A 25,645-nucleotide genomic window follows, 5' to 3' on the forward strand; every position below is an offset into this window, starting at 1 on the left:
AAAAATAAGAAACAAAATGGTGTAGAGATGATACAAATGGCATAAAATGAACAAAGAAAATTATGATATATAACAATAATGAAAGAAAATTATAATAAAATATGACTTAAAGATTTTCATAACATCACTTCACAGTACTGTACATATAGCCTACTCAACTTACAACCAAATTGTGTTACAACCGGTCTGACAGAACCAATCGTGGTCGTAAGTCAAGCAATAGCTGTACTTAAAACTCAGGAGAGAGGTTTGAGCTGAGAGGACAAGAGTTTAGGAGTCATTAGTGTATATGTTGGTCTGAAATAGAAAGAGTAGATGAGCGTAAGGGGTGGGGGGGCAAGTAGGTGTGAAATGCAAAGGGAGGAGACAGGAATAAAGATGATACACGTTCAGGACATTTAAAGGGCAGGTTGCAAAAGCAGTTTTGATGGCATCTGCCCTTCTTTGAGACCCAGAGGAGTTGTGGGAAATGGCTCAGCCGAACCTACCTTTTAACAATAATACAGACTAAGGAATACAAAATCTGCTACTGTAGTAGTACTTCTTGATCTTTCATGTTTTACCCCATTTGATTATGAAACAGGCCAGTACCCTACTAGACAGAGAGAATCAAAGGGAGTCACAAGGGACTCAGGAAAACCGTATGAGAAAAAATGTCATTCATTGCATTCTATAGGAAATAAATAATGCATATAAATAAACATTGCTTGTTTTAAAGGTTAGATTTTATTGGTTTATAACTCAAGTTAATTTGTAATGACAACTGTCATCTGGTTCTAATAGTAATAGTAATATCAGTAACAATAATAATAACTAACACATTACATGCATGCTGGCTGTCAATTGCTGTGGTAAGTGCTTTATAGCCTCTGTCACATTAATTTTAAGCACAACTTAATGGGTATATACTATTATCCTTGTTTTACAGGCAAGGAAACTGAGGCTTATCATTTCATTATATTTTTCAATGAAAAATATCATTTCAGGATATTTTTTTTAAATAAAAATAACCTTGACAGTATATTTTTGCAAGAATAAATGAAGATGCTTTTAGCAATGAAGAAAATATCTTCAGGGGCATTAAATTAATCCAACTTTTTACATTGCAACTGGGAGTCTCATTAAGATTAGTTTTAATGACAACAAAATAAGCAAACTAATAGTAATGTTTATTGCAGAAAAGAGAATGGACTTTCAGACACCAAGTCTCATGAGAGTGAGTCATGTCACTAACGTTGTATGTCCATTTTGGCAGTTGGTACCCGGTCGGATGCCCCAGGGCAGTTCTGCCTGGCAGGCTGAACCCTGGTCTATTTTTATTCCTATTTTGGATACTCTGCTCATTTGCTGCCCAATTTCCTCTCCTTTATCCTGTCCCTCTCTGTTCCTCCTTCTCATCTCATTGCCAACTTACCACTTTCATGGTGGGATATGGGTCTGTCTGTGACTTTGTTTATTTCATATCTTGTGCCTGACTGTCCCAATTCTTTCCAGTCCTGGCATGGTCCTTGAAATTATATCAACTGAAATGTCTACAACCAGCAATCATAAAATATAATAGACTGTCTCTTTTCCCCCTATATTTAAATGTATTGCAGATGCTTTATTTTTTTATGTTGTACCATGCCTCATATAGTTCTAATAGATTAAACATGAATGATTAAAATACTCTAGAAATTTGTTACTCGGTTCCTGGTCCCATTTTAAAATATTGTACAGGAAAAATGCCATCAGATTTAAAAAATAAACAATTAAAAGCAACTAGTCATTTAACTTAACAAGGTTGGGTTTAATTATGTTGTAGGAGAGAAGTTAGTTGTTGAAAGTACAGCTTTCACAGTGTTGGACAAGGATTGGGGGCAGTGAATGAAAGGCCTGAATGAAGGATTTCTTGGCTGGAGGAGTCCAAGCTGGTTAGAGAGGAAATGAGGGCTGAGAAAGCGGGAGGGGGCCTTTGAAGCTACGAAGAGGGGTCTGCGTTTGATAAGGAGAATAATAGTGGGGCCGCTTGCGGGGAGGAATGACCTGGTCAAAGCTGTGGGTGAGCAGAAAACATTTTTTATGAATTGGTAAAATTGAATATGTACTATTTTCACATGCCTGCGTTGTCTATTAGCGCCATTGTCGTTGCTGTGAAAAACCATGAAAGATATTACAATGGAAAATAAATGAGAAATATCCATGGTTCTGAGATTCTTAGTTTCTACACAAAACATTACTTCTCCTTTAAGCAAATCAGACACAACCTCTCTTGTTCTAAAGGAAGGCATTTTTTGGTCTTGCCAATTTACTTTTTAAAAATGTGCTTTAGTTCCGCTTTTCAGTATTACGTATTTCTATTAGAATTTGGTTTATAATGTCAGTTACAACTAATGGATATCTCTCTACTTTCCATGGTAATGAGTGAATTCTCTCTATATATTTTCCAACACATTATTCTTAAAGTTAACATTTCATTATTTAAAATGTTTTTATTGATTTTAGAGAGAGAAAGGGAAAGGGAAAAGAGAGAGACCTGCAGAGAGAGAAACATTGATTTGTTGTCGTACTTATTTATGTATTCATTGGTTGATTCTTGTCTGTCCCTGACCAGAGAACCTGCAACCTTTATGTATCAGGATGATGCTCCAACCAATTGAACTATCTGGTCAGGGCTCCTTAACATTTAATTTTTAACAAGGGTGAAAGTGGCTTTACTTTCACTTGCTTTTTAGTAATATTTGTAAAACAGCAACTTTTTTGTGGATTAATTGAAGCCATTTTTTTACGTTGATGCACAGAAACAAAGTGCTTATTATCTGTATTAGAAAATGAAAACATTTCTAATAGCTGCATTTAGTTATATACTATAACTGCACTGCAAGTAAACATACATGAATAATATATAAATTTATGAAACATATTTATAAAATATATCCAATTTACATATTATAAAGTATATCTATGAATAAAAATGTATAGGATATGATGAAGGACTACAATACCCAGGCAACAGCTTTAATTGTGTTTCTGACAGAGAAGAAAAGTCTTTAAGTGCTTTTTGGCTCATAACATCATGTTGACTCAGAGCCTTTTGAATCGCAGAAGTTATATACATAAAACTTTTATAGTTATAGCTCAATCTTTGTCCATTGATACAGCTTCATTGTTTGCCTTTTTTCTTCCAAAATCACGCAATGAAACCAAAGTTTAGGTGTGTAAAAGCTCAAGAATAAATCGGATATTGGAAGATCATAGTTGTTCGCACTGAGCACTGAATGAAGACTGAATGAGTCATTGACTAAACTGAACAGATGTTGGGAGCAAGTTGGCACAATGTAATGAACCTCATTCTCATTATATATCATTGGATTACTCTTTAGTGCCTCCAAGGGGAGATGTGCTTTTTAAATAACCAATTTACTACTAGGGAGCAACATAAACATTAGGGAAAATAGAGTACTACATTTAGTTTAATTGAGTATGTCAAATGACAATTTGAATAGCTTCCTTAAAATTCAGATGTTGAAAGTCTTCTACTGCTTTCCTTTCTCTTCAGGGAGGATCCTTCATGCCAAACAGTTGCAAAGTTTTAGTCTTCTCTCCAAGGCTCACTAGAGGAAGCTTAAACAATTTTCCTTGGCAAACCCATTCCAATCTGTCATATGTCTAAAAGGAGGGAATGTCTGCTTCATATTACAGTGTAAGTCTTTCTTTGCGTTAGTCCTTAGTGGAGAAGAAAAGGCTCTTGGGCACCTTCCTCTATGAAATCCCTCTTTCTATGTCTGAGGAATACTATGAAAATGATGATCATGGAACTATTATCATCAGGAAGTCCTTACATAAAGCCAGATACGCGTTGGTGTGTTCTTTTTCTGATTGGTTATTTCTTGGTTCCATGATTCTGAAATTAAGGATGTTTCCCAGGGAAGATGGTGATATGTTTTCAGTTTCTGGTAGTCAGCAGATTTTGATGGCAATATTTGCTGCTTCTTTCACTTAGAGTACTTTGTTTTTTTCCTTAGTGTTTTGTGTTTTAGTTATGCTAACTGAAATAAATTGTATCATTTAATTTTATGACTGACTGCCTTAGTTCTCTTCACTGTTTTTATTTATCCAAGACTATTTAGAATTCTAAGTCTTTGAGAATTCTCCTCTTCTTTCTTGCATTATCCCAATGACTACTGAGGAACATAATGATCTTGAAGCTAGGATGCTGAAACATCATTTAAAAATATTAATCACAATAGCAACATTTAAAACATATATGATTGTTCTTTTGAATTCTCTTATTTCCATTCAGTTTTGACTGTATTGACAATAGGTTAACAAATTTACTTGAAATTTGATTTGAAATTATACCCATCATTTTATTTTAGCCAAAGAGTTTGTCACTTTGTTCTAGATTAGGTGCCAGCAAACTATAGCTCATGAACCAAATACAACCTGCAGCTGTTGGGTTTTTTTTTTTTATAAATAAAGTTTTATGGAAACACAGCTATGCTTGTTCATCTATGTTTTCTGTGGCTGCTCTTGCTCTACGGTGGCATAAGTGAGTAGCTGCAACAGAGATTATATGCATTGTAAAGCCTAAAAAGTTTTCTATCTAGACCTTTATGGAAAATGTTTGTCAACCTCTGCTATAGATTGATTCATGTTTGCTTAACAGCACTGATTTGAATGTTAGAAAACCTGGGCTCCCATCGTGCCATTGCATTCTAATTAGTTTTGTGACTTTGGCCAATCGTGTTGACTCTCTGACCTAGTTTGCTGATCTGTAGGATGGGGAGGCAGGACTGTATGAAAGGTAGCCTCTTCTAGTTTTAAAATTCAGAAAATCTAATTAACATTATTTTACCTAAAATAATTTAAAGTTGAGTTTTTATTTTTTTTCTTACAGATAAAATGTTGGGCTTCCAATAATAATAATAATAATCCCTTTTGGGTATATTATTAATAGTATTCATACCCAAATTTTCACTAAATATTTAATGATGTAAAAATAATAATATAGTTTGCTTATTTGAGCTCTATATGTGCCAAGTCAGGAGGAAGGTACTTTACCTTATCTCTCTCTCTCTCTCTTTTTTTTTCCTGAAGTGAGAAGTGGAGAGGCAAAGAGATGGACTCTCACATGCGCCCGACTGGGATCCACCCGGCATGCCCACTAGGGGGCGATGCTCTGCCCATCTGGGCTGTTGCTTCACTGCAATTGGAGCCATTCTAGTGCCTGAGGCAGAGGCCATAAAGCTGTCTTCATTGCCCAGGCCAACTTTGCTCCAGTGGAGCCTTGGGTGCAGGAGGGGAAGAGAGAGATAGAAAGAAAGGAGAGGGGGAAGGGTAGAGAAGCAGATGGACACTTCTCCTGTGTGCCCTGGCTAGGAATGGAATCTGGGATTTCTACATGCCCAGCCGATGCTCTACCACTGAGCCAACTGGCCAGGGCCTTACCTTATCTCTTTAACCTTCAAAATGCCTCTGCACAGTGGGTGTGAGTGTTCACACAGTGGGAGGAGCTGGGATTTGAACCCAGTTCTGATGGTAAAGTTCTGTGCTCTTTCCACTACAGCAACACTGTTTTTCATTGGCCAGCTCTAGTTTAATTCAGTCATTTGAATATAAGATAGCATCTCACTTATCCACAGGTTGCCACTCAGATTGGTGGATAAAACTACTGGTGCAGGGTTCTCTACACCTGTGAGGATGGTGACTGCTGAGACCGAGTGTACGGGAACAGTGGTTCATCCTCAAGGGCCAGAACCTAAAGCAGGCAGCAGTCTGAGGCAGCTTAGCACAGGGACAGAGTCACTCCAGGAGTCTTCCGGTAGTACTGGCAAGTTTTTGCTGCTCATCATAAAGACAGCAAGGAAGTGTTCAAAATTAGCACATTTAGTTTAAGAAGGGAGTATTCTATTTCACAAAACTCTAATGAAATTATGACAAAGATTAAAAATGTTAAACAGATCCACTTCAGTTATTTGAATTTTTTGCTATGTAGAATATTTCCTTCCTTAAAAGGGCCGAACAAATGAAATACTGCCACGTCCAGATTATTTAGGAAATCTTTCTCCAGATTTCCAGCTAGGCCATCGCACTGGTCTTCGTTGTCTTATTCATTGTTCACTCTCTGAAAACAGTGCTCTAGAGATAAGGACCTAATTAAAAGTCTGACTCCTTGGTTTCCCTTAAATTTTCTCCACACCCAATTAAGTTTTAGTAGTTTCCATTATCTCTTTTTATTCCCTGTGGCTTTATAGAAAGTTTTATTTTATTCCTTTTATTCTTTTTACTTTTTTTAAGGTAGCAGCCCATTTTCTTTCTCAATTTTTAAAAAAATCACTTTGCCCTGATCCACTCTGTATAATCAATTACAAGGTCAGTGTTGCAGAAAGTAAACTTATTTCTTCTAATACCAGGCTCTTGCAAGTTTGGAAGAGAGTGGATTTGGTGGCTCTTTCTTTTATATTTCTCTCTTGTACAAAATCCTTCTTTCTTCTTTCTGATGAACAGACATTTCCCTCTGTGTTGATTCTCTAACTCATCATTTCTATAGTAATTGCCTACTTTGGTGAATATTTTAACACCTCACACATTTTTTGTGGTAATGGTTTACATAATTTATTTTCAGAAAAATACTGTAACGATTTTTGGAAGCTGAGCGATGTAGGGACATTTAACTAATTTATCCCTCATACTGCTGTGTATGGGGGAGGGGGATCAGGGGAAGGAGGGTTGCTGTCTACTCAAAATAAATTCTTTCTTTGTTTTGCTGTCTATACTGATCTCATGATCAGTTGAATAATGTAATAACAAAGAAATTAAATTTAAGAAAAGTTCACTTGGTGTCGGACACTGTGCCTAATGGTTTCCATATATTGTCAGTATTCACTATAGAGTAGGCTATATTTTCAAGGTATATTTGCAAATTAGTTATTTTAAACATGAAATATGTATATTTTTCACTGAAGCAATGTTGTGATTATATTTCAAAGCCTGGGGTGGATTACTGAAGCCTATGAGACTCAGAGCTGACGTGTGTCGATGAATACTTCTGTGGGAAGGTACACCTGAGTCCTCATCGGGACACGTGATGGACCCACCTTCTTCCTGGGTCCTTACTTTCATTCCAGAGATGTGACTTTATTCTCAGATCTTCCTTATGGACAGATGGATACTGAGAATGACCCGTCCCCAGGTTCAAACCATTTGGATTAGTTATGGACCAATGAACATGCTGTAACAGAAGAGATCCTGAAATACAGTGGCTTAAAGAAAATAACATTTTATTTATCTGTTAGGCAATAGATCCAAGATGAATTTTCCAGTTTGCCAGATCAGGCTTGCTTTAGGAAGTCATCCAAAGACTTGGGTTCTATCTATTTTTTACTTCAGCAATTCCTAGACCAGAGTCCTTATCTGAATTACTGAAGCTGACTGAGTTTCTATCTGTTTCAGCATATACGAGGGCAGAGAGGGAAAGTATAGAGTAGAAAGTCCCTTTTAAGCAGGCAAAGTAGAAGACAAATCTGCTTTTATGATGTTGTGGAGAACTTAGTAACACGGCCACGCCTATCCACCGAGGGGCTGGGCGATGTGTTCTTTAGCTGGGTGGCCGTGGATGCTCCTTGCACTCCATTGCTATAAAGAGGTGGAGCGTGCAGAGGGTGAACAGCATCAGCACCTGCCTTATTGCAGTGGTGGTTCCCGTGTGTAGACAGTGACTCCAATAGAATGGAAAGTGCTGGGTGTGGCAGAAGAGATATGGTTAGAGAATGGATCCGGTGACCCAGGAGTTAGATTTTGAGGAACCATGAGATGCTGGGACCCCTGCCGTGCCGTTATAAGTGCTCAGAAGGACTCGCCATAGGCTTTCATCCCCATCTCATCCTCTCTGCTTTTCTTTTTCCTTTGGAAGGCTCAGAGCAGGGCTGGCTTCACCGGCTGGTGGTCTGTGCAGTGGCACAGGCCCCTGCACCCAGATGGGTACCAAGCTTGGTCTAATGCTCTGCTGTCATTGTCTTGAAATTCTGAACAACTTTATCTTTATACTTGTGTTTCGTGAGTGAGGTTTGATGGAACAATGGAGCCTGGGTGTGAGTGACGGGCTGGCCTTAGGAAGTTAGGCGGTAGCGTGTGGACATGTGGGCATGTGCCAGCTGGCACAATGGCAGGCAGTGGAGGTGCTGAGCAATTGGCCTGAGGACTGTCCGACACCACAGGGCCCCAAGGTGGCCGCACCAGGACCTGGGCCCAGACTGGTGGCCGTGACGGTGCTATAGTTATCGAAGCAACAGCAGAAGCAGTTTTGGAGGGTGGTGTGGTGGCTGAGGCCCCAGAACAGAGGAGGCGCTGCACGGGGGGACCTGTGGGAAGCCAGCTTGGCTGGCTGTCCCCACAGCATTTCTTTCCCTGCGGCATCTGCACAAACATTAACTCTCCAGCCTGCACCCGAGACAGAGGCTGCTGGTGCTTGGGCAGACTTTGTTAGTCAAGTATCACACAATAAAAGCATATACATGAGCACTGCAATAAAGCATTTATTAGGGAGTTATTAGAATTCTTCAAAGATTTTAGATTCCTAGGTTTTAAATGCAAAATATTACAAAGTGAGTATTCACAGTCTTAGAAATAGAAACTATATTTAACTATTGTCAGTGGAAAAGAACTCTTTCATGGGAGCTTTGGATGAACCATTAATTAACAAGGAAGATAATATAAAATGAAACTTCCTTAAAATTGGCAATTCAGCAATAGCATGCATAAACAGGCATTTTGAATTATATACAAAATTTGAAGCCACTTTCAAATTTTTGTATGATCTCCATAATTAACAAAAAAAATAGAAGAAATATTGAAATGCTATTGTATAAATGTATATTTAAAATTAATTTCAGACTTCCACTAAACTGATTCATATGAAGAGTTAAATCTATTAAAATTACTCCATGGGAACTATCAGTTCTAGACATATTGATATTTGTCCTTTGGAATAATTGATCAGAAATTTATCCTAGTTTGTCACAGTCAATAAAATACTCTTAATGGCATTTAAAGTTGCATCTGAAAAATATGCTTATTTTTTTCTTCTTTTCCAAGTGAGAGAAGGGAAGATAGAGGGAAAGACTCCTGTCTGCACCCTGACTTAGATCCACCCGGCAACCCCCATCTTGGGCCAGTTCTCTGCCCATCTGGAGCCATGCTGGCAACCAAGCTATTTTTAACACCTAAGGAGGAAGCTCCTTAGAGCCATACTCAGCACCTAGGGCCAACACACTCGAACCAATTGAGCCATGGCTGCTGGAGGGGAAGAATGAGAGAGAGAGAGAGAGAGAGAGAGAGAGAGGAAGGATGGAGAAGCAGAAGGTCACTTCTGCATATCCTGATATCCTGACCGGGAATCAAACCCAGGACTTCCACACATTGGGTCGACACTCCACCAGTGAGCTACCTGGCCAGGGCAAAGATGTCCTTGTGAAATAAAAATTAACAAAATTTTTTAGCAACCTTGCATTTTTGTTGAGTTTCTGATACCATTTTCAATTATAAAGATTGAAAAATAATGTTGCTGGCCCTGGCCAGTTGGCTCAGCAGTAGAGCATCGGCCCAGCATGTGGAAGTCCGGGGTTCGATTCCTCCCCAGGGCACATAGGAGAAGCACCCATCTGCTTATCCACTCTTCCCCCTCTCCTTTCTCTCTGTCTCTCTCTTCCCTTCCCACAGCCATGGGAGCAAAGTTGGCCCGAGTGCTGAGGATGGCTCCATGGCCATCACGTCAGGTGCTAGAATGGCTCTGGTTGCAGCAGAGTGACGCCCTAGATGGGCTGAGCATCGCCCCTTGGTGGGCATGCCGGGTGGGTCCCAGTCAGGCTCATGAGGGAGTTTGTCTGCTGCCCTCACCCCGCCTCTCACTTCAGAAAAATACCCCCCAAAATAAATAATGTTGCTAAAAGTAGACCTTTTGATGTGTGAATAACTAAATTTACAGAAAAGAGAGTCAGTTATTTATTGTATCATTAAATTATGATACAAAACTCACATTTTTGGGGGGTGCAATTTGTAAGTTTATGTTGTTTTTCATATATTACTGTTATGGTTATTATGTTTTATAAGTAATAAAATATTTTTAAAGGAAATAAATTATATTTTTGCCCCCTTCTTTGGACCCTGCTGTTCCCATGTGGACCTGTGGTTCTCCAGAGCCTTTGTCCAGGGGTATCTTTGCTGAGGACCACAAGTTTTTGATTCTACCCTTTGCTACTTTTTCATTCTAGTTTTTTATACCACTTAAAAAGATAAATCTATGACGTACTATCTTGAGGTAATGGCTTTCTCTTAGGACTCCTGTAAAGCCTAGGGCTTATGCCGTAGCCAACACTGAGCCCTCTGCTGACAGCCTCCGGGATTCGTGGTTGAATAGATGCAGAGTCCCCAGGAACTGCCTTCTCATCGAGGACTTTTAGCTGAAGTTAAATGAGGAACACCAAACCGAGGAATTTCAGCTGGGAAATATTTTAGGCAAGGAAACCTCCCAGAAAGCCCTTAGAATCAAGCCACATTTTATAAAGCATTTGGCCTCCTTTTTTGTCTATACTTTGTAAATGGCCCTGGGATGGCAGGGGCAAAGTTTTCTTAGGAGAGTTGCAGAGAAACTGGGCAGTTTTCTTCAGAGCTCTTAGAATGGAGACATTCAGAACTGATGATACCAGCGGTTCAGGGGAACTTCTCTGCAGTCATAGAGAGTGGCATTTTAATCTGTGTGCCTGGGTAAGACATTCTGACAGGCACCGGTAACCAGATTATCTTGTAATGAGATCACCTGCTGTAAAATCCATTTTGATTTCACAGAAATCACATTATGTGTAAATTGCAGTTCTAAAAAATGTATACAAAGCCATTTGAAATAACACTGGCTGAGTTAAAACTGTATTTCTGAAATTATTGATTGTTATTAGAATGGAAATGTCAGCCTGAAACAAACACACAGAAGACGCTTCCGTGTTCCCCACACGTTGGACTATGAGGAATCGTACTTTGGTGTCTGTATTTAAAATGCAAAATGAATTTTAAAAGAAATGTGATTTTATTTTAACACAGATACTGAAAACACATAAAATACAATTGTTTTCCCGTACTGTCACACACCTGGATACTTCCCACAAGTAATGTACATACAACATATTATGGGTTCTGTGGTTTCATTTAAGATGTGGTCTCCCCCTGGTGGTTGATGTTTAGAAAGGTACTGGCCTGAAATTAATCACTATATTTCTTCTCTTTGGTCTTTCTCTGAAACTTAAATCTTGAAAACATCTCGAGAGTCCTTTTATTCTATTCCATTAAATACAATCAGCCTATGTAGTTTATATTTTGACCATTTCAGCCATATGGGAAGCTTTAGTATTTTAACAACAACAACAACAAAAATCAGTCCATCTATAGTCTTCTCCTATGGCCAGATCAAAATTAATTTTTACTATTAAGACACTGATTTGATTTCCCTATCTCTGTGACCTTTTTAGTGTTATTTTGGCCAGAACGTGTCTCTTAACTTGGGTCTTGGTATTTTTCATCTGTTCTCGAAAGGCTCTGGGTTGAATGAAATGTTTATGTAGCCCACATTTATTTATTTATTTTTTTCTGAAGCTGGAAACGGGGAGAGACAGTCAGACAGACTCCCGCATGCGCCTGACCGGGATCCACCAGGCACACCCACCAGGGGCCACTCTCTGCCTACCAGGGAGCGATGCTCTGCCCCTCCGGGGCGTCGCTCTGCCGTGACCAGAGCCACTCTAGCGCCTGGGGCAGAGGCCAAGGAGCCATCCCCAGTGCCCGGGCCATCTTTGCTCCAATGGAGCCTTGGCTGCGGGAGGGGAAGAGAGAGACAGAGGAAGGAGGGGGTGGGGGTGGAGGAGCAAATGGGCGCTTCTCCTATGTGCCCTGGCCGGGAATCGATCCCAGGTCCCCCGCACGTCAGGCCGACGCTCTACCGCTGAGCCAACCAGCCAGGGCATGTAGCCCACATTTATATGCATATCATCTTCTAGGTCTTATGGTCATAGTAGGAAACAAAAAAAGTCTCATAGAATTTCTGTACTGTGACACACCTAGATTTGATTTATAAAGGCATAAACCATGAAGACTGGTATATTCGACTTTATCTGTGTGTATAACTTTAGTATAGCTATGGATACTATGAATTAAAAGGCAAATGATGGCCTGGGAGAAAATAATCACAAGAAAAGGAGTTCCAACAAATGAGTAAGGAAGAAAACCAATAGAAAAAAATGTGTCAAAGATTTTTCATTGGTAAAATTTTCAGTTTTCTATAGTGATAGTTGGCGGAAGTGGACCTTCAAACTTACTCCTCAATAATAGAAATAAGCAACGGATGCTCTTTAGAAAAAAGAAAAACCACCCCACTGAAATTCTCTGTGAGTTTCCACATCCTCCAGCTGAGTTCTTTCTTCTCTGGGTCTATGGACTGAGTATGGCTGCCATCTTGTGATCCTGCTTGAAACTGCATGTTGCCTGCTCCTGGCAAGTGGGAGAAAATGGAACTTTCCCATCAATATTACCTCCATGCTAAGCTCAGTCCCGGAAACTATCCACCACTGACGACCCTCACATCATAAAGTTCCCATGATCAATTAACCACATTAGGTTAATCAGTAGAGTACTTTAGACCAGGCTACGTCACTGCTCAAACTGCAGTTATGAGAGTTTACAGTGATAGGAATGTAGTTTGGTGACTTCTTTATTATCTGCAGCAATGTCTTTCCTCATTTCATAGGCACCGTAGACCATTCTTTACTTGACACAGGCTGATCTTCATGCTAGAGTATTGTCTGTACATTTCTAGTCCCTCCTGAAACTTTGGCCTCTCGTTCTTAGTTCATTCCGTGCCCCTGATTGTGTCCCTTTATCTTGTTCAAAGGGGATATTATTCCTGTTTATTAGTACAAAGGATCATTTGAATCCCGTGAAGACTTTGGAAAAGAAAGCGCAGTCTCCGCCTTTCTCTGAGCCCTTGGGTGCTGTGTACCCAGTCTTCTATCTCAACAAGTTGGCAGCTGTGACTCTGGAATGCAAGTTAATTAAATTGTGCTTATATTTCGTTTTAGGCAAGGTTAATTTTTTCCCATGTTAGGTTTAGTCTGCGTGGCTTTGTTGTATACAATCCTGGTAACTAGGGCTCCTAGGAGAGATTTTATGCAGCTGCCCTGTGAAAGGCACGCAGTGGGAGGAAGGGGAGGAAGCCTGGGGAAGGAATTCAGAGCACACCTCCGTGCTCCACCAGTATGTGAATTATTTGACAGGACGCAATGATTTAACAGTAAAAGTCAACCTTCCTGCAGCGTTTGACTTCCTTTTCTGTCTATGAGCCGAAGAGAAGGTAGGTATTCTCTCCCTAGGTGTTGTGTGTCCACCCCTTCAGACCATGTTGTTTTCCAGTTATCTTGTTCGTTACCAAGAAGCCAGTCGGCCCCACCTTCCAGGTCCTCTGTATCCCCAAGGTTCCATCTTCTAGTTGTTGCAGGTTAACCCTTTAAGCTTAAGGCATCTTTTGACACTTTGTGATGGGCACTTTTAGAAGTGAATGACCCTCTTAGTAAACAGAACACACTGGGCTTTACCCAATTCAGGGCCAGATGCTTGATATTCATTACTGATTAATACACTCAAAGACAGTCCCAAAGGAGGTGGAATTCAGATAAGGAAATTAAAGTTCCAAAAGGTTAAATAACTTCCCAAAGCAGCACAGAAGAGTAATGTAGTATATTTGATGTATTTATTTAATAACATCTATGATAAATATACATGTAATATATTTATTATTTTAAAATTTTAATATTATAATTATTAAATAAATATATATAATATCATTAGCAAGCAACAAAAGATGATCTGTAACTGGTGGCACTCTGATAGAGGAAAAATGTAAATAGAGGTTAAAAGCTGTTCCATGTCATCATTCATTTAACATGTCAAGTAAAAGTCACAGCATAAAATAGAATTAGACTAAACCATGCTCAGAGATTTTAAATCTATTAGACAGAGTAGAAAGCAGAGAAAAAAAGCTGGAAGTCAAGTTTTACGATCATAGACTGCTGATTTATATATAAAGATAATTTATATTGTTCTTGCTATATTATATTATTTACTTAATAATTATAATATATTTACAATCTATTAAAATATATAATAAATATGTAATCATATTATATATGATATTATATATAAATATATAATATAATTACTTCTTCTGTCTGTAGATTCTGCAGTATCAATATTGATTGTAGGATGAATGTTTATGAACTAGCTTCCTCACCATTAACATTTTAAAATTATAATAGTGTGCCCTGGCCGGGTTGGCTTAGCGGTAGAGCATCGGCCTAGCGTGCGGAGGACCCCGGTTCGATTCCCGGCCAGGGCACACAGGAGAAGCGCCCATTTGCTTCTCCACCCCTCCGCCGCGCTTTCCTCTCTGTCTCTCTCTTCCCCTCCCGCAGCCAAGGCTCCATTGGAGCAAAGATGGCCCGGGCGCTGGGGATGGCTCTGTGGCCTCTGCCCCAGGCGCTACAGTGGCTCTGGTCGCAACATGGCGACGCCCAGGATGGGCAGAGCATCACCCCCTGGTGGGCAGAGCGTCGCCCCTGGTGGGCGTGCCGGGTGGATCTCGGTCGGGCGCATGCGGGAGTCTGTCTGACTGTCTCTCCCTGTTTCCAGCTTCAGAAAAATGAAAAGAAAAAAGAAAAAGAAAAAAAAATTATAATAGTGTTTAGAATTTAAATTACCTGAATATTTGGGGGTGGTTTAAGCTTAAAGGGTCAGATAGCCGAAGTATCTAGATTTTGCTAACCTTGTCTTGACCCATCCAATGGAATTGTTCTGTCCCCATGGGCTTCTGCATGGGGGCAAGTGGGAGGGGGTTCTTGCCATTATTTAAGAGGATAGAGAGTAGAGAGGGTTTTGGACAGAGCTCTGACCTAGGGCTTCAGAATCTTCTATTTCAGCTACAAGCTATCGGCCTTAAAGACAAGTGAAACCCTACAGTATCCTGAAGATCAGTGAATTTTTAAGAATGATAATGCTCTGGAGTCCTCTGTTACTGTAATTAACAATAAAGAGTAGGTAGGAAAGTGATATATAATACAGTGTTCATGGGATTGGAAGTGAATTTTTAGACATTAGAGTAGAACTATAATCTGTTCTTAAAAGATATTTTTTAAAAAGTTTCCTGCACAGTATATTCTAAATATACACATTTATTCTATGTCTGGATCTTAAGCCACATAATATTATAAAGTCATAGACAATTTATTCCAGCACTTAGATTATCAATACATAAAATGGAGTAAAATAAAAGAAACTGAGATTAAAAATAAATTTGGTATGAGTTGCAAGTGAAATCTACAAACTACTGAATTGTAAAATAAAGTAAAATCGATCCAATCTGCATAGCCTAACAAATAAGGAGATCACATGAGAGAGCACATAAGACTGACTATTTTTCTTTGTTCATCTTTCTCCTCAGTCTTTCCATAGATGTCATGACTAAGTTACATGCTTAATGAAGGTCTGGAAATATTTTAATGTGTGTAGCATTTCAGATACTACCACATGCATACAAGAGACTATTTTCATTCCAAATCATATATATTTATATTTCCTTTATTTATGTTAGATGTATATGCATGGCTAACTCTTTCTTAAGGAACATTCTATATTCATTTGAATTTGGTCAAAGGTAGTTTATATTTATATTATTTTCCATTAATATTATCTTATGCTTCATAGTGAATAATTATAAAATATCATTTGAGATAGCCTTATGTGTGGATAAAATCTCAAAATATTCTACCTTGTTATTAAATGATAGTTATTTGTCAAAAGATAAAGAGTTCATTTTCTAAAACAAATTTAGAAAGTTGCACTCTTCCAAAAAACACCTAAATATTTGAGTAATTATCCCTGAATTTAGAAACTTCTGCACGCTTTTCACGAGGATAGACTATGAGAATACAATTTTTAAGTTGTCTATGTCCTTTGGAAAGTTAAAGTTAAGTTGTTGCGCTTATTTGCAGGAAATGATAAATAACAGAATCCTGGTGTACATCTTATTCTCCAATGATTTTTGACAAAATTGCAGAATCTTGTTTGAAACTGCTAGACACTAAAAATATATCTTTTTAATTAGTCAGTTCCTGTTTGGAAGTTTTCTCTTCCTCCCTCCCTTATTCTACCCATCCTCTGCCTCCCTCCATTGGAGCATCTCTCTCTCTCTCTCTTTCTCTGTCTCTAAAATGTTGAGTGAATAAAGATTCTTTATTTAAAAGTTTCCTTAGACTTCTGCTTGGTAGTCTATTTCTGATAGTCTCTGATCATAAAACTGTACTTTCTTCTTTTTTTTTCTGCTCTTCTCTACTCTCTGATCCATCTAATAGATTTTAAATCTCCTGAGCAACATTTTCTCTAATTCTATTATGTGCTGTGATTTTATTTGACATGTTGAATGATGACATGGATATGCTTTTATTCTTTTTTCTTTTTTTGTATTTTTCCAAAGTTAGAAGCAGAGAGGCAGTCAGACAGACTCCTGCATGCACCTGACCAGGATCCACCCAGCATGCCCACCAGGGGGCGATGCTCTGCCCATCTGGGGTGTTGCTCCATTGCAACCAGAGCCATTCGAGTGCCTGAGGCTGAGGCCATGGAGCTCTCCTCAGCACCTGGGCCAACTTTGCTCCAATGGAGCCTTGGCTGAGAAAGGGGAAGAAAGAGAGAGGAAGGAGAGGGGGAGGGGTGGAGAAGCAGATGGGCGCTTCTCCTGTGTGCCTGACCGGGAATTGAACCCTGGACTTCCATATGCTGGGCCGACGCTCTATGCTGAGCCAACCAGCTGGAGCTGGAAATGCTTTTAAACTCTATTTACATTCTTTCTCCTATCAGCTTGCCACCAGTTACCAATTCATTTTTGTTTCTTGTTAATAATTTTCACAATAACTGATTTTTCTATGGAATGATAGATCTGCCTGACCTGTGATGGTGCTGTAGATAAAGTGTCAACCTGGACCACTGAGGTCCCTAATTTGAAACCCTGGCTTGCCTGGTCAAGACACATATGGGAGTTGATGCTTCCTGCTCCTCCCCCCTTCTCTCTCTCTCTATCTCTCTCTCTTTCCTCTCTAAAATGAATAAGAAAATCCCCCCCAAAGAAAAAACTCCCAAATAAAAAAAGAATGATAAATCTTCCATCATACTGTCTAACCGGTATTATGTATACTTAGCTCTTATTTTGGGGAATTTAAGATGAAGGTCAGGTGGCAAAGTTTACATCGAAACAAAACATAGCTTTATTTCAGAGGGGAAAAATGAATAAAAAAGTAACTTATTCTTGAGGACATTTAATTGTGGAAGTTGTTTGGGACTTTCTTTGAATATTGATTTGACAAGGATGGTTTCTTACTAATTGAAACATGGTATACAATAAGCATTGAGGAGTTTTGAACTAAAGAGTTGTATTGTAGTGAAAGGAATGGTTTGACCTTGTCTTTGCAGCAAGGTGGTCACAATAGATCATAAAAGAGCAAGTGGTTATGGCATGTCTTTTTTTTAAGACATCCATGCTAAGAGCTGTGTGAGCATATTCACTCAACAGGCATTTACTGGCCACCTATGATATACTGTTTTGGTGTTTAGAGTTAAAAGGTGCTAAGAGCATCCTTTGCTTCCTTGGTAATGAATGAAAAATCTATGTAATAAAACAATCTACTAAGAAAACGGAGAGGATGAGTGTTAGCATCTCTGCATTCTCAGAAAAGGGAGAAGAGAGAAGGACTGAGCAGAACTCTGTGGGATCACCCAGAGTGGGCAGGCTGGGGGCAGTGTTTGGATGGGTAGCTAGAAGCAGAAGGTATAGGAGAATCCCGTGGGGCTTGGATGGGGACTGGGTTTTGGCATGTCCCTCACTGTCAGGGGCCAGTGCTCACTTGCCTGGGTCAGAGGCAAGATCTCAGGAGCACATGGTGGTGTGGGGCAGCCAGGAAAGCTGATGCAGGGACATGGCCCCTGGACCCTGGTGTGGCACAGACTGTCTGGCATAAACCCTTAGGGCTTAGAACCAGGAGTCCCTCGGCAATTCCCTGAGGACTAGGAAGCTGAGCCCTTTCCTTGGTTCATCCTGTGCTTCCTGTACCACCCCAAGGAGGGAGAGGCCCCTGCCAAATAGGCTGCCTGATGTTTCTGGTCGCCTTTCTGCGTGGGGGAGTGAGAACTGATTTAGAATGATGAAATGACGCGGCATTCCTTGCACCACCCTGCTATACCACTCTGAGCTCAGGTGTGGTCCCAGGCCTCACTTCTCACTGTTCCTTCCCATGGGCTATACCTTTCCTAGACTCCTCCCTACTCTCCACCTCACCTAAAAAGTTGCTTATTCTGTGTCCCATTCTTTCAAGTCTCAATATAATGAGAAGTTAAACAGTCTATAATTAAATTCAGAACTAAATTTTCTTAGGTAAATGAATTAAAATGTAAGCTTTCTCAGACTTGAACAGAACACTTAAAATCATAACAGTGATAGGGTCTTCAAACCTGCTTTGGGCAGCAAAAACTCACTTTAAAAGGAAATTTTATGTGGACTCAAATGTATAAAGCAGACAGCTTCTCTCTGGTTGGAGTGGAGTAGGAGGCTGGGGACAGCCCTTTAACCCATAATGTGCCCCCCAAGTCCCTTTCCTTAGTATCTTAGAGCTTTTCTGAAAGCCACCGTTTTCACCCAATGTGGGTGTAGGTGTCAGGGGACATTAGACATCTCACGCAGACCAGTGGGGAAGATTATTTTAGGTAGATGGGTCTTTTATACTTTTTATCCTAACATACGCGCAAATGCTGCTCAGAAAGTCAGGCTTGTCTGCAGGCGGGAGTATTCCACTGTAACTGTAATTTAATATTTCATCAGCATTGGCTTCTTCTACCAATTAAAAAAATAAAATTGTAAGATATTTGTTGCCTTTGAACACGTAAGACCAAGAAGTAAGCGTGACCATGTTGTCCAGCTAGGCACCTGTGTTCTGGGTTTATTTATTCATTCAACACCTATTTAATTCTATTCTAGATTTGGGGCACAGGAGTGAGAAAAACTGAGAAGAAGCCTTCTCTCAAAGAGCTAATATTCTAGAAGGCAGAGAGAGACAATAAGCAAACAAATAAATACTATGTGCTCATCTAAATTATGTGAGCCATAAAGAAGCAGGTTTGTTGGTTCGCTTGTTTAGCAGCGTGCAGTGCTGATGGTCTTGAGCATCGATGCTATTCGAAGTGACCAGCAAGATGCCCCATGTTGAATGGATGTCTCAGAGATGTTGAAGGAGGTGAAGGAGAAGATAAGGAGAATTTTTCACCTTAAGAGACAGAGACTTCTGAAGAAGTACCGATCCCACGTTTTAATGATGGGATAAGCGGAACAGGCAGCTGTGAGCCTGGCTTCATTCTTAGAGTGTAAATATATTCCCGTCGTCGATGACCCTCCACCCGAGCTCCTGCATCTGCGAGAGTGCTCACAGTTTATTTAACCTGAACCAACTTGTAGGCAGAACTTCGTACCACTCTGTGCTCCTCACAAAGACTGTACTCATATGAAAGTATGAAAAATGCTTTTGCTGTTACCTCACTTCCCTGGTAGTCTACCTCCCCCTTTGCGCATTCTCTTCTGCAGCCAAAGGGTGCTTTGCTTTCTGGACTTCTGCCTCTCCTCCCATTTCCTCTTCAACACACTCCAGTCTGACTTTGGTCCTCACCACTCCATCGACACTGCACTCCTCAGGGTCCCCGCTGACACTGACCTCCGTGTTGCCAAACCCAGTTCTCACTTCCCAGTTTCATCTTACTTGACTGTGAGCAGCATCTGACACAGTCGTTGCCTCCTCCGACCCACGTTCCTTCACTGGCCTCCAGGTCACCACGTTCCCCTGCTGCTTTTCTTCCTGGCGTTCCTTCTCGGTCTCTTTGCTGGCTCCTCCCCCTCTCTAGGGTTATTAACTCTGGGCTTTACTAGCTCAATCCTCATTCGTCTCCTCTTCACCATCTCACTGATTATTAGTCTTCACTGTTGCCACTGTTTCCTTGGTGATCTGATCCAGGCACAGCACTGGCTTTAAACTGGTTCACCGATGACTCACGCATTTATTTACCTTTGTAGTCCTGTCCTCTTTCCTGGACCTTGAACTTATGCATCCAGTTGTTTACTCAGCATCTCCACATGGGCGTCTAGTCGATAGGTCAGACCCAACATGTCCTAACTATAACTCCTGACTTTTTTCCCATGGTCTTGCTCCTCAGGGAGCCTTCCCCACCTCAGCAGACGGCAGTCCCAGTGTTCTGATTAGCTGGCAATGTGACATCATCACTGGCTCTCATCTCTCCCTCACAACTCTCATTGTGGGCCAGGAAACCTTCTGGGCTCTACTTCCATACTGCATACATGCAGTGTCTAATCATGCTCAGCACCCCACTGCTCCCCGCCCCCGCCCCGCCATCACCTCTCTGTGGATAACCTTCAGAGCCTTCTGACTTATTCCTACAGCTTTCCTCGCCCCTCCGCAGTGTTTCCATACGGCAGGAGAGATCATGAAAACGTCAGCGAGATCAATATCATGATCTTGAAAACGTCAGTGAGATCATGCTACTCTGGACTCAAACCTTGTAGTGACTCTTCTCTCTTTGTTTAACTTGCAGACTCCTTCCGAACCGTATGGTGTTGGGCCCTTCCTTCCGCTGTCTCATCTCTTCCTACACTCCCCCTCACTCCCTATTCTAGTCTTCCAGTCACACCTGTCTCCTGAGGCTTCTGGCACGCACCAGGCGTGTGCCTGTCTGAGGGTCTCTGTTGGCACTTCTGCTGAAATCCGCCTGAGATTTGGTTAAATCCCTCACCTCTTTCAAGGTGTTGCTCCAATGTCCCTTTTTAATGAGGCTGCCCTGGCCCTCTCACTGACTCAGGCTCTCTCCTACCCCAGCCCACATCTCCTACCTCTCTTCATTGGCTGCACATTGTTTTCCCTTTATAGCACTCAGAACCTTCTGACCTAATATACTGTGATTTCCTTATTTTTTGTGTCCAGTGGTATTTTTGTCTCTCTAGAATATAACCTCCACAGAGCAAAGGACCCAGTCCTTATTCAGTGATGTACCGAAGCTCCCAGAATGCCGCATTGGCTAAGTAAGTGAGTGGAAAGATAGAGAGCTACCTCAGCTTTGCCGATTCCTTATGGCCGGTGGAGGAAGTGACACCCCTCCCATTCCTCAGGAAACAACTTGAAATATCCCATTAGCTGTTTCTGTTTTTTAAAGGGTCTTCTCTATACTGTGCTCCTCAGGGAGGCTCAGCTGACTGTTTCATTTATGTTTTTCTCCTGACAGTGCCCAGCACACTGGTTCCTCCCTCTCTCTGTCTCTCTCTCTCTCTCTGTCTCTCTCTCCATTTGAGGGTTCTCTCTTTATACACAGAACTGTCTGATTCCCTTAAGCAAACCTACCCCAAACACATTAATGTAACAAAATGAAGGGCCTTCCCGTTAACATGACTTAGAAGGTAGGGGAAAGACAGAGGTTGCTCACTTGAGCATAACTTGGGGTGCTTGCTCTGCTCTGTCACCTCCTGTCTTTTGCCCCAGTGATTGTTACCCACCTATTATGCCCAAAGACACAGTGCTCTCTTCAAAGGGAATTCTTTTTTTTTTTTTTTTTTTTTTTTTGCATTTTTCTGAAGCTGGAAACGGGGAGAGACAGCGGGACAGACTCCCGCATGCGCCCGACCGGGATCCACCCGACACGCCCACCAGGGGCGACACTCCGCCCACCAGGGGGCGATGCTCTGCCTCTCAGGGGCGTTGCTCTGCCGCTACCAGAGCCACTCCAGCGCCTGGGGCAGAGGCCAAGGAGCCATCCCCAGCGCCCGGGCCATCCTTGTTCCAATGGAGCCCCGGCTGCGGGAGGGGAAGAGAGAGACAGAGAGGAAGGAGGGGGTGGGGGTGGAGAAGCAAATGGGCGCTTCTCCTATGTGCCCTGGCCGGGAATCGAACCCAGCTCCCCCACACGCCAGGCCGACGATCTACCGCTGAGCCAACCGGCCAGGGCCTCAAAGGGAATTCTTATATTAGCTTCTAAAAGATTATACTTACTCTTTTTCTTGTAGTCAAATAACTTTGTAACAGGTCAGAGCAATACAGTTGGCAGCAACTTAGTTTCCAGCATCCTGGTCAATGGAGGATGGACAGGCTCTTAGGACAGCCTCAGGTGATGATGCCTGTGCCAGGCCGGCTTTGTCTTCAGAGGGAGAGCCAACCTGACTTTCAGACTTTAAACAAGGGCTCAAAGATGGGGTGAATGAGGACACTATACAGTCAGAGATTGGTGAGTAATTCCTGAAAAAGACTCTAAAAGTTAACAACCAGAGTAATGAGAACATATAAATGCTGCTTATAATACACATAGGCAGAGAGAACTGAGAGGGCTCAAGGCAGTTGCAGAAAAGCTAAAGGTCATTCCAGGCTTTGGGTGCTATCTCAGCAGCCTGTTATCAGAGACAAGGACACTGAAAAAGAGCTGGTTGTCCTCGTGGGTATATATTCTTCAGAATCCATGGAATTTTGAAGTCTAGGTGATTTGTAATTGACTTCATAATCTGGACATGTAAGCTAGTGTCTTAAGTAGTACACCTTTGTAGACTGCTATCTTTGCAAGAACGTTACTTGTCACATGTGTAAATGGAAGTCAACTTGGATGATGAAGTGTCTTTAGCTGATAGAAGTATCCCCTATCAGGTGGAGACTAATAGAGTGTCTGGTACACTTAGGTGAAGAGTTACTTTTGTTTTCTTTACTGCTATATTTCCAGGTGTTAGAATAATATCTGGCATGTGATAGACCGTAAATATTTGTTTAATAAATGAATAAATCTTCCATTAATCCATCTGCCATTTATTTAAAGCCCTATATCTACCTCTTAGAATTAGAGAGGATGTTGGTGGAAGTGATCTCAATATTGTATAGTATGACTTTGCCTCTGGGACTCTCTTTGCCATCGGAAGGGCTAAGCCTAAAAAAAAAAAAAAGGCTATTGGAAGATGGTTGTTATAAAACAGCAAAATGTATGGTTGAAAATTGCTACAGAAACTTGTGAAGAACTCTCTCAGGGTATTCTCTAAGAAACCTAGAGCTGATGTGGAATGTCATCTCCTCTGGTCCAGTTCACTCAAAGGAAAGACATTTATCTTTTATTTAGATTTGTCTTTTGTTTAGAGAGAAAAATAAAGGCAAGTTTGAACTCTTGACTTGACCCTGATGCCCTTGAGCCGACCGCATATCAGGTGACTACACAACTGCCTCTGTTTTAGAAACAAAGCTGGTGGACGTTGTGAGGACGGAGCCTGGAGCACAGACCCTGTTCTGCAGGGGTTTCCACCCTTCCCTGGCTATATGGCTTTGGGCAATTGCTGTCTCACCCAGACGACACTCTAGCTCCACTATTTGTAAATGACCTCTTCCCCTCAAGGAAGGGTGAGAGAATGTCTACCTCTCTGCTTTATGGGGCTGTTTGGAAATTCCAAGTAAGATGCGTTTGAAGTATTTTTCTAGTTGGACAGTTTTATACAAATAAAAGTGGAAATTCTGAACAGGTTAAAGAGAAATCAAACAGAGAATATAAAAATGTTATTATAATTTTATAAAAATATAATAATATTGACTAATGAAACTCTGAACTTCTAAAGAAAAGAATAAAGGAACAATTGACAATGTCCTATGGCTGAAGGCAGCCACTCTTCCCCCAGGGGAACCACACAAAAGCAGTCAGTTTCTGCTGAATCAGCTGAGATGCAGGACAGCAATAATCAAAACAAGGCAAGCAATGCTACTTTTTAAATTTGATCCAGATTTGATATAACCATACACAAGAAATGGCTTTACTGGAGTAAAATACATAGGGTCCTAAAGACGAAGTCTAGATGTTAGGAGATAGCTAATGTTGGGCTTCCGCTACATTTGCAAGGGATCATCAGAGCCATAAGGTAGGGAGTGTGATGATTCTTCTGAAGCGTTGCAGTTGCTGAAGTGCAGGCAGATGCACTTTATGCACTCTCTAGTATAATACAGAAACAGCCTTACAGTATGATAGACCCGTATTCCTGGAAAAGTTTCTCTTAACCCTAGAGAGAGGATATTGTATAGACTGGCTAGTACAATCTCAGTGTTTCCATTTTATAGCTGGCTTCCTCTCTCCCCTTCAGGAGCCTGTACCTGTAGCTGTAGGAGCGCAGTCCTGCGCTGTATCCTCCAAGACTATACAAATTATAAGAATGCTTCATATCTGGGTACATGGAGTCCATTTGTATTGGTATGGAAATCATGGGGTGTAATGGAAAACCGGACTTCCGTTGTTGGTACCGTGATGTTTGCACATGATAGCATCATAAGTGACTTACCAAATCAAGTAGTACTTAACGTCCAGCAAATTGAAACCCTGATTTCTTTGATAGCATTGGAAAATAAGCCATTAACAGTATCGTTTTCTTTGCCTTGTAGCAATGTGTTGTGCTTCATAGAGGTTGAGGTGGCTTGTTCCCATAAAAGGTCCGTTAGGAACCTCTTTGGTGCCAGTGGCCTCCCTGCTGGGGCCCAGGAACGTGGCTGGGATGAGAGCCTTGAGCTTTAGAGCCTGGAACGGTCAATCTGCACTTTCCTGAATTTCAACTTCTGAGTTAACATGTTGCATATTTTCTGATCCCGTTTAGTTGGTCAACAAGGTTCTTCCCATCCAGGAATCCATGCTTAAGGGGTGGTGACAGTCAGGCAGGGCGACGAAGAGCGACGGAAGTTTTCGAGAGTTGTATTTCTCACCTGTTACTCTGAATCGGGAACTCATGAAAAAAGTTAGTGGGTTGTTGTTTTTTAAATTCAAAAAGTAAGACACAGTCATTATATGAACATTTGTAAAATACAATGAATCTATAAAATACAATGAAAAATTGCTTTAAATTCTAATACTAGGGATAATCACAGTAACCTTTGATTTACTTCTATCTGGGCCAAATTACATTATGCATTTTTTGAACCATATGGTATTTTTCTACTTTAATTATCTTGAATTTTGTTCCAGGACATTAAGTATTTTCTACAGCATGCTTTTTCAGTGGCTATAATGGTATCCCTTCTTACAGAGGTACAAAAACTTATTTGACCAGTTGCCTACTATTATTGCACAGTTGTTAGTTCACATTTTCCTCATTATAAACCATGAGGTGTGGATAGCCTTAAAAATAAAAACTTTCATTTATTCATAATAGTTTCCTTTGTAGAAAGTCCAAGAAATAAGATTGCTGGATCAAAGATTATGCACATCTAAAAGGCATTTGATAGACATTGCCAAATATTTAGGTGTATTTTTAACCTTCATTTTGTGGAACTGATTATGAAAAGTTTCTAGATTTTATCGTGTATTTATTGCCTGTAGTAATTTTGAAACAACTGATTATTTGTTGAATTGTGAGAAGAAAATGAGCCTGAACACTAGTGGCAGAGAATACCAGGACGCAGCGTGTTCAAGAAAATGAAAGGATGGAAATATTATTTGCTAATGCTATTTTACAGTCTTTGTGCAAAGTTTTTTT

At 40.7% G+C, this 25,645-nt stretch overlaps 1 protein-coding gene across 4 annotated transcripts in view; it reads left to right on the plus strand.

The window, feature by feature from the left end:
- The window catches only part of CORIN (corin, serine peptidase), a 212,583-nt gene that overhangs the window by 111,600 nt on the left and 75,338 nt on the right, over positions 1-25,645 (plus strand). The window lies entirely within an intron of this gene.

Source organism: Saccopteryx bilineata, chromosome 5 (genome assembly GCF_036850765.1).
Source record: "Saccopteryx bilineata isolate mSacBil1 chromosome 5, mSacBil1_pri_phased_curated, whole genome shotgun sequence".
Taxonomy (NCBI): Eukaryota; Metazoa; Chordata; class Mammalia; order Chiroptera; family Emballonuridae; genus Saccopteryx; species Saccopteryx bilineata.